Here is an 8690-nt window from a genome sequence, read left to right on the forward strand (position 1 = left end):
AACAGTAAGGCCATCAGAAGGAAATTTCTTAGTTGCAAGACATCGAAAAATATCTTCAGTAGTAACCTTAACATTGCCTGTAGTAGCCTCTATCTCCTCCACAGAGCAGTAACGCCATTGGAAGACAATTTCTTAACGCTACCTGTAGCAGCCTCTATCTCCTCCATAGAGCAGTAATGCCATCGGAAGGCAATTTCTTAGTTGCAAGACATCGAAAAGTATCTTTAGTAGTAACCTTAACACTGCCTGTAGCAGCCTCTATCTCCTCCATGCACTCTTTCAAGCCTAAAATCTGCCTTTTAATCCTTAACGTAGACCTTCAGAGGCCCTCCATAGCTCAACGCAGGCCTATTTGGCCTCTTCTTTCTGTTGTTCGGACTATCATTGGCATGGTTTCATCACTTTGGACTGACGGATTTCTTGAAGGTTTGATCTCACTATTATAAGTTTTGGTTCTGTTGTTTCATCACCTGTTTAAACTTGGTGCTTTCATTTGCTTTGGCATTCTCTGCAGCCCTTGAAATGACCTTGAAATGTTCAATTGGTTTCATTCCCATCTCTGCTTGTGAGTTTTAACAATTATGCTTGTTTGCACTGCCTTTTAAACTGGGAATCTGCTATAACCTTTTGTTTACTAAGTAACTTTTCAACTTTTCTACAGGAAATGACTGATTCTGAAGGGGAATAGACTATCAGACATGGACTGGTCCATTATGAAAGGTATGTTTTTCTCTCTGATCGCAATACTCCATACTCCACAAATCTCTTGTGAAATAGTAAATTAAACTCCATCCATCTGTAGTCTTCAATCTAAACCACTTGCATGAAGTATTAGTGAAACTTTAACTAAAAAATATATGGTAAACGAGTAATGGATGCTTTGAAAATTATTGTCTTTTGCTTTTTATATTTGTGGAAGAAACTGTCTAATTTCAAATGAAAATCGACTCCTCTTATTGCTTTTGAGATGATTTGGGAATTGTTCTAACATCTCTCTCTTAAATTTCAGCTCTATGATCTAACTTTTAACTAATGCAGGAACCCTTTCATGGGCCTTTATCTCCCGTTTCCTTCCTGGAAGTTACTGCCTCAGCAATTGTTCTTTACAAGGAAGTGCAATCACATGGTTTACTACTTTCCCGCATAATTTATTTACAACTGCAATCAATCTCTGTTTTGTCGTGATTTTTGTCATAGTCCTTATCATTTCTCGTGGATATCGTTCGAGATATTCTTATATGTATGATAAGAGACCAGCCATACAGAAACATAGTTCAGTCTGAATCTAAACGTAGTTCTGGCTTCCACAGGCCCTTTGAAGGATTTACCTTTCTGTTAGAAAAGTTGTGGTTAACATCTTGAAACAAAATCTAATGAGAGTCACCTTTAGTTTTCACCTTCAATTTTTGGTGTTTTGGTTTTATGCATTGATGTGGGCATTATATGCAAATAATAATAAAGCACAATGAGTGCATGTTCTTGCAACTCTTACTCATATCTTCTGTTAATTTACCGTCACAAAAATCAGGTGAAATCCCCAGTTTGAAGCCTAAACCCATTATCACTCTCAATTTCTGTGATCTGAGAAGCCATTGAAAATGATTGGATTGTATAGAAATTGCAGGATACCACTGTCTTGGCTTCTTTTAAATCAAAGAGGCGGTTATAAGGTTGGTGGTCTTGTCTCATAACAACCTTCTCATCCCTCTTTTTAAAATTATTGTCAGTTATTAATACGATGCAATAAGTTCATAGAATCTAGCTTTGATTTTTTCTGAATCTAGCCTTTTTCTATTGCAATGGGTTTTATATTATTCTGTAATATGGATTCAAATAGAGACATGATAGGCTTATGCTTCCGTGATTCACCTAGCATTGGCTCTTTTTCTTGGGTACGATTCAAATAGAGACATTTTTATGCAATTTTTTATTTTATTTTCAGATAGTGCCTGAAAAAAGAAAAGAAAAGAAAAGCCAATGCTAGGTGAATCACGGAAGCATGAGCCTAACATGTCTCTATTTGAATCCATATGACAGAAAAATTAAAAATATATGTCTGCTTGGTCTCTGAATTTTGTTAGGAGCTACTCTTCACAGATGTGGAGTTGTAATTTGGTTTTAATTTGTGGTCAATGAAGCAGTCCTTGAAGTTGACTGGCTCTACTGAATTTTGAAAGATGTAAGCCTTGAAGATGCAGAGTTCTGTTTCTTCTAAATTATTGATTCCCTCTTGAAGCAATTGACTATTGGAGTTGGCTCTACCGCTCATTTCACCTTTTTAAAATAGAAAATTAATTGAGCACTCGGTCTATGCCCTGACAAGATCAGAAACTACTGATAGGAGTCCACCCAGCTAGCTTGGAGACTTCCCCTGCTTTATTACTTCTCTTTGTGCAGAACTGCTCGTATCTCAGCCCATAGATCAATTAGTCAATGCCAACTTCCCTAGCAATGGCTTTAGTCGTACCCCAGTTTTCACCTGTGACCATAATGCTTTTCAATCCCAAGGAGCTCAAAATACTCACAACGTCCTTTGCTTCTGGCTTCACTGGATCTGATATGGAAATAACTCCTATTACTTCTGTTTCGATTGCAACTAATACTCCTGTTCTGGCTGCTTGTTCGATCACTTGAAAATATTTATCAACATCTCCTGGAATAGAAATTCCCGATCCTACCATCATTTGCCTATTGCCAACCACTACTTGGTTGCTATTGACCACGGCCCTGATGCCTTGGCCTGTCACACTTTGAAAATCGTGTGCTTCGTAGAAGTTGGATTTGTTTGACTCTTCTTCCTTTCTTAATTTTCTTGCATGCTCAACGATTGCCTTTGCCAAAGGATGTTCACTATTAATCTGCAATCAATCATATTAGCCTTTATTTGTTTGAAATCCCACAAAACTGTAAGAGCCAAATTGGTAATGTTTTGCAAGAAACGATGCTAAGAAACAAAAGTTTAGATCATAAGATAAAAGCATGCCCCATTTGGAACGCAAACAAGCTCTGAAACAGATAACTATTCATGGAGCTAAGATTGTATATTTCAGGGTAAAGAGAAATATGAGAAGAAATAAGCCAAAAAAGGTAGGCGCTACCCTCTTAACTAGTATTGGAGTTCTAAATACTCTTTTCTGGAAAGCATTGAGTTTAATAGCATCGTCTAGAATTCAGAAACACCTATTGGATTGAGTCTCCAACTTATCTTTTGTGGCTGGAGGTCTAAATCATCCTTTTCTTCATTGTGTTAGAAGCCTAGCCCACTCTGAAGCCCCATTGATTAGCCACTGGTTTTTGTTAAACAGTGGGAATCTTAGATCGGTTTTGTTGGGACATCGTGCTTGCAATTTGAACCCCTGGCACTCCCACCAAAAATCATCAGGATAAGACACCACTAAGACTGGAAGGGACTAGCTATTTTCACTATTATGTTTAGCTTCTACTTTCTATGAGTTTTGAGCCTTGTTTCAGTCAACTCGTAAATGGCAAAGTTTGTGCTCCTTATCATCCTTTCCATCCATTCAATTGAAATGTCACGTTATTCCTAAGCTGGATGTGGAATTGAATACTTGATAAGAGAAATTTTGAAATAAATTCCTCCTTTGAGCCCCCTGTATATGAGTAGGGTTTTGTAAGAAACAGGGGCACTTTCTGCCTCCATCATAGAACCAGTAGATAGAGCGACATAACTAATTTTCATGGAGTTAAAGCCGTTGAAGAGTCATAACCTACCTCGGCTGAAGCAACTATATCATAGAAGGCAGCAACGACAATCTTTTTTAACAACTTTGTGGCAATGACGATAGGTCTTCCCATATTCGATGTTCCAGTCTTGTCAAACACGACACATTTTACCTAGAGAGGGAGCATCACAAACAAAACAACTTATTTGACAGTTGGAGAAATCAGGATGGAGAACAACAAACCAATATGCTTTCAAAAAAGTTTGCATCTTATTCATCTTTTCTAACAATTTGAAGGATGAGTTCCACTCCCGATACCTTGTGTGCACTCTCAAGAGCTTGACCACCTTTGATAAGAACTCCTAGGGAGGCACCTTTTCCAGTACCTACCATAACAACAGTTGGTGTTGCCAAACCTAAAGCACATGGGCAGGCGATGACAAGCACAGAGATCCCAAATTGCAAAGCAAGTTCAAATTCATCCATTGAAGGGGGTATCCATGACTTCGGGTATGATCCTACCTTTCCTGCAGTGTACCATGCTAGCCAGGTGACAAATGCCACTGTAACGACCTTAAGAAAAAAATTAGAATCAGTGCCTTCTGTATAATATAAACAATAAACAGCCGTATTGTAGATGTATTTGCATAGTTTTCTCCTCCTTGTTACACTACCTACAAATTGAAATAATCAAGAAGAGGAATCAATATACAAAGAACTTATTTGCCATTAGGGTCTTTATGACTAACCAAGGGAACAAAATATTTGGAAATTCTATCCTGCATCTCTGTGCATACCTGTAGTGCCACTGAAGGCATACATAGATATCCATAAAGAGCTACTTAGGTGATTCCCACACTACAATTACCCTGCACGTCAGATCATGCATCTCTAACAACCAGTCTTCCATAAATCAGTTGCTGATCATTGCAGGTATATCTCATAGGAGTCTGCGTTTAAAGTTGTCTTAGCATTCTGTCGGATTGCACTTGAAAATTTGGGTGCATGATCTTGAAAAGTCTACATTTCCTTCCAAATAATCTTCCAATTGAAATCCTTTGTAGTTTTGTTGACTTGCAACTTTGATTCAGGTAGCTTGATTCTGAGGTTTAAATGTCTTCCTTTTGCTTGGTTATTACAGATTTAATTTTAAGATATGGATCACTATGGCTAAATTATGTTGTTTATGTTGTTGTAGTTTGTTTAATTTCATGATAGCTCTCTACACACTTGCACACACACCCACACGTGCACACAAATTTTATGTACATGTATGAGTGTATATTCAATAGTGCTATGTAGTATATTGTTTTAAAGTTTTGAGAAAATAAGTTTCATAGGAATCAGGATGTAAAGACTTGTCATAGTTATTCTTATCCCTCTTCATTGTTTTGTACTTCGGAAATGGTTATTCAAAATGGCTGGTCTTTCTTGTAAGCTTCTTTAAGCCGTTTATGCTAGCTGTTAGAACATGGCCTTCAAGCTTCAATCAGGCAAAATCAATATTTTGCTTCCAGGTTAAACATTGCTTAGTATTGCTTTGAACATCCACATAGGACAGGGACTAGCTGCCAGCTCCCTTGTTCGATTTAAATCAATTTTACTATTTTTTTTTTCCAGATCTGGCAAATTTGGTAACTATGCCTGAAAATATACTGTGTATCAATTTTTTTTCGCTAATCTCTGTGTATAATTACCTCATGTCGATGTTGTGTTATGTGTATTTTGATTAGACACAATCAACAGTTAGGCTTTGCAACAGTTAAAATCATTTTCACCTTCGTGTGTTGTGAAAATCCAGCTGAGCACTCCCCTTTATGGACGCAAAGTTCGACATCGTAGAAAATTACAAACAACACAGATAATTATCTCGATCTCTGATTTGATATAATGAATCTGTTAATAAAGTGCGTGGACAGGTGACAATGCATGAGGCACATCGAAGAGTGTATCAGGGTAGAGGAATTCGAGGGAAGAGATATGTTGTCACTCCTTGGATTTTCAGATTTTATTTAAAAGGTGCATGAATTCCCTTTTTCCATCGATCTCTCTTGAGTTGAATGTTACTGCTGTATTATGTGTATTTTATTGGATTTTATTTTATACGATGCATCAATTCTCCTTTTGCGTCGATCGAACTGCATGTTGATGCTGTATTGTGTGTATTTTGATCCCAAACTTATAAGACCATTCCCAACTCTGTATGTAGAAACTATTTCCATGCGCAATTGGAGCATCAGGATAACTTCTTCCCGTCATGAGAGAAGAAAGTACAAGAAAACATAAAATTGCAAGCACCATAGAGAAATATCTATATCCTTGATATGATATGATGAGTGTGTTACTACAAGAAAATGTCGATGGGCATAGGTGAAATAATATTGAAACAAGTATTTAAAAGTTGGTAAAATTAAAGAATTAACAAGTGATGAGTTACTCATTAATAATATGGTAAATGTGGTAGTTCCATTTCTTTGTCCAATGAGAATTAAGAATAGCACACATGGTTCATACATATATATAAATAAAGGTGTTGTAGCCAGGTGAGGTATCTCAACTTGGCCGTTCCGTGTTCAAATGCTTCTTATGTGAACAATGCAATCATATTTTAACTTTTTGTTTTGGGCATAATGCATCATAGAAAATTATGGTTTATGATGGAAAAATTAATGTATAATTAATGTTATTAAGAGATTGAGTAAATTAAATAATAATAATAAATTAAAATTGAATGCATGTGTAATTTTAAATAAAATGAATTTTAAGATATGAAATTCATAGTTAAGTGAATGTGTTTCTATTTTAAAAAGTTCAAAATTAAAAGAGAAATTTGAATTTGAATATAATTTAAAAAAAAATGATTTCTAGTTTTAAATATAATATATTAATTAGTAGATGTCTCTATACAACAAAATTTATCATTGTTGGCCAATTGTGTAATTACTTTTAAATGTGTACTTACTCTTCATTAATTCAATTGATGCATTAATGAACCTAGCTAGCTTGCATTTTTTTTGTACCAAAAATGACTTACAATGAGATACGTCGTCCATAAATGAAGTTTGGTGCTATTACCACTCTTATATGTAGGGTTGTGAAAGGTTATTGCAACTTGCTAAAACTAGCACAAATAGGAAACAAACCCATTGTTATATCAACCCAAGCCCCATCTCTTTAAACTCGAGTATCTTGCAAATAGTTACTAGAGTCTTCCCTTAGATGACCTCAACAACCAACACAATACCAATGGCTTGTATAACATATAATGTTTGAAATGGAGGAGTTATATACTGCTGCTCTGTTGGCTTAATCTCTAAATTTGTAAAAAAAGATAATAATCAACAAGAAACAATATCCAACCTAACAAAATATATGTGTGACTACTCCAAATGAGTGTGCAGAAAATATGCTAACCAAATATCAAATTATTTCTACAATTATTACCATGGTTAAAGGGTTTTTCATACAATCTAGCTAGTTGTGGGTTGTCATTGCAATTTGTAAATATGCAAAAAATTACAAAAAACAACAAAGAAATTCCTTTTGAAGACCATCTAGGGGTGCCCAACCACCTCGAAATCCAAGATCAATGGTTAACCAACGTGGTTAACCATATTGAATGATATTCATCCATATTTCAATCATAGCAAACCATTGTCAACCATACATTGGCCATATTCAACCATAATCAACTAAATATGACCATAGTAAATAATGGTTAGCCATAGACAATGAGGCTCAACATGCTCAATCATTCAACCATGGTGAGTCATTGTGAACCAACATGGTTAACCATATTGAACCATTGTGATCCAGTGTGGTTAACCATATTATACCATATTAAAGCATTGAGAAACATTCATTGGCCATATTCAACCATAATCAACCAAATTTGACCATAGTAAACCATGGTTAGTCATAGACAACCATGCTCAACATACTCCATCATTTTTTACCATTTTCAACCATAAGAAACCATAATCAATTGTCAATCGCACTCAACATGTTGAATCATTTTCAACCATAACTAGCCATAGTCAACAATAGTCAACATGGCTAACCTACTTTTCTTATTGAAATTGGGATATTCCTCTTTACTACTGAAAATGTTATACATGCCACAAGCAAATATTTTATAATTTATTTTCATTATTAGGACCTTTCCGAACCAAGCAACATACATGTGCAAAAATTAAAATTAAGATTCTTGGTTACCAAGTTCACAATAAATGATAGAAAACCTTCACAATATGATGCAATTGTTTTAGCTAGCAAATCAAGTTAGAGATTTTATTCCAAGCATCTCCAGTAGTACTCACTGGTAGCTATAAAATAGAAAACGTTGTTTATGAACTCAACGTACTTGGTTCTAGATGGCCAAGGACGATGCAACTTACAATGCATTCTATTCCGGACTCTTTTATTCAGGTTGGAGGAAATGATCTAACACCAAGAGAATTTCCTCACCCATTAGATGAATCATTTACCTTTCCTTTTTCCAAAGAACCCTATGTAGGTTTTATTAGCTCTAGACTATCGGAAATTTGAATCAATGTTGAAAACAATGATGTACTTCTTGCATTGAAATAATATAAGGCATTGAGATGGCATGAGCGGTTGCAATGTTGGTGCCTAAATTTCAGGGGATGTGTGATAGTGATATCATGGGCTATCACTACCCAATATTTATTTTCCATGCCTTTGCTATCTACATAAGAAATTTTGACACAAAGTTGGCCTGTGAATGAGAGCAATTGTATTGGTCCATTGAAGTTGCTCATTTAATGCAAAAATAAGATTGTTCAATTGTAATATTAGAAGATCAATTATTTTCCATAGAAGACTCACTAGAAACTTATGTTCAAAAACATGATGATGATTTTAGGGCCAATAAAATTCTTTGTTTCTGGAAGTGGATATGTAAAGAATTTTGGAATTGGTTTCATGGAAAAATAATATGTTAATGTAATATTATAGAATATGGTTAGGCATCTTCTAAATTCAAAA

This window comes from Pinus tabuliformis, chromosome 5_1 (genome assembly GCF_031772625.1).
Source record: "Pinus tabuliformis cultivar Carrire ecotype Pingquan chromosome 5_1, CPIR1, whole genome shotgun sequence".
NCBI classification, from domain to species: Eukaryota; Viridiplantae; Streptophyta; class Pinopsida; order Pinales; family Pinaceae; genus Pinus; species Pinus tabuliformis.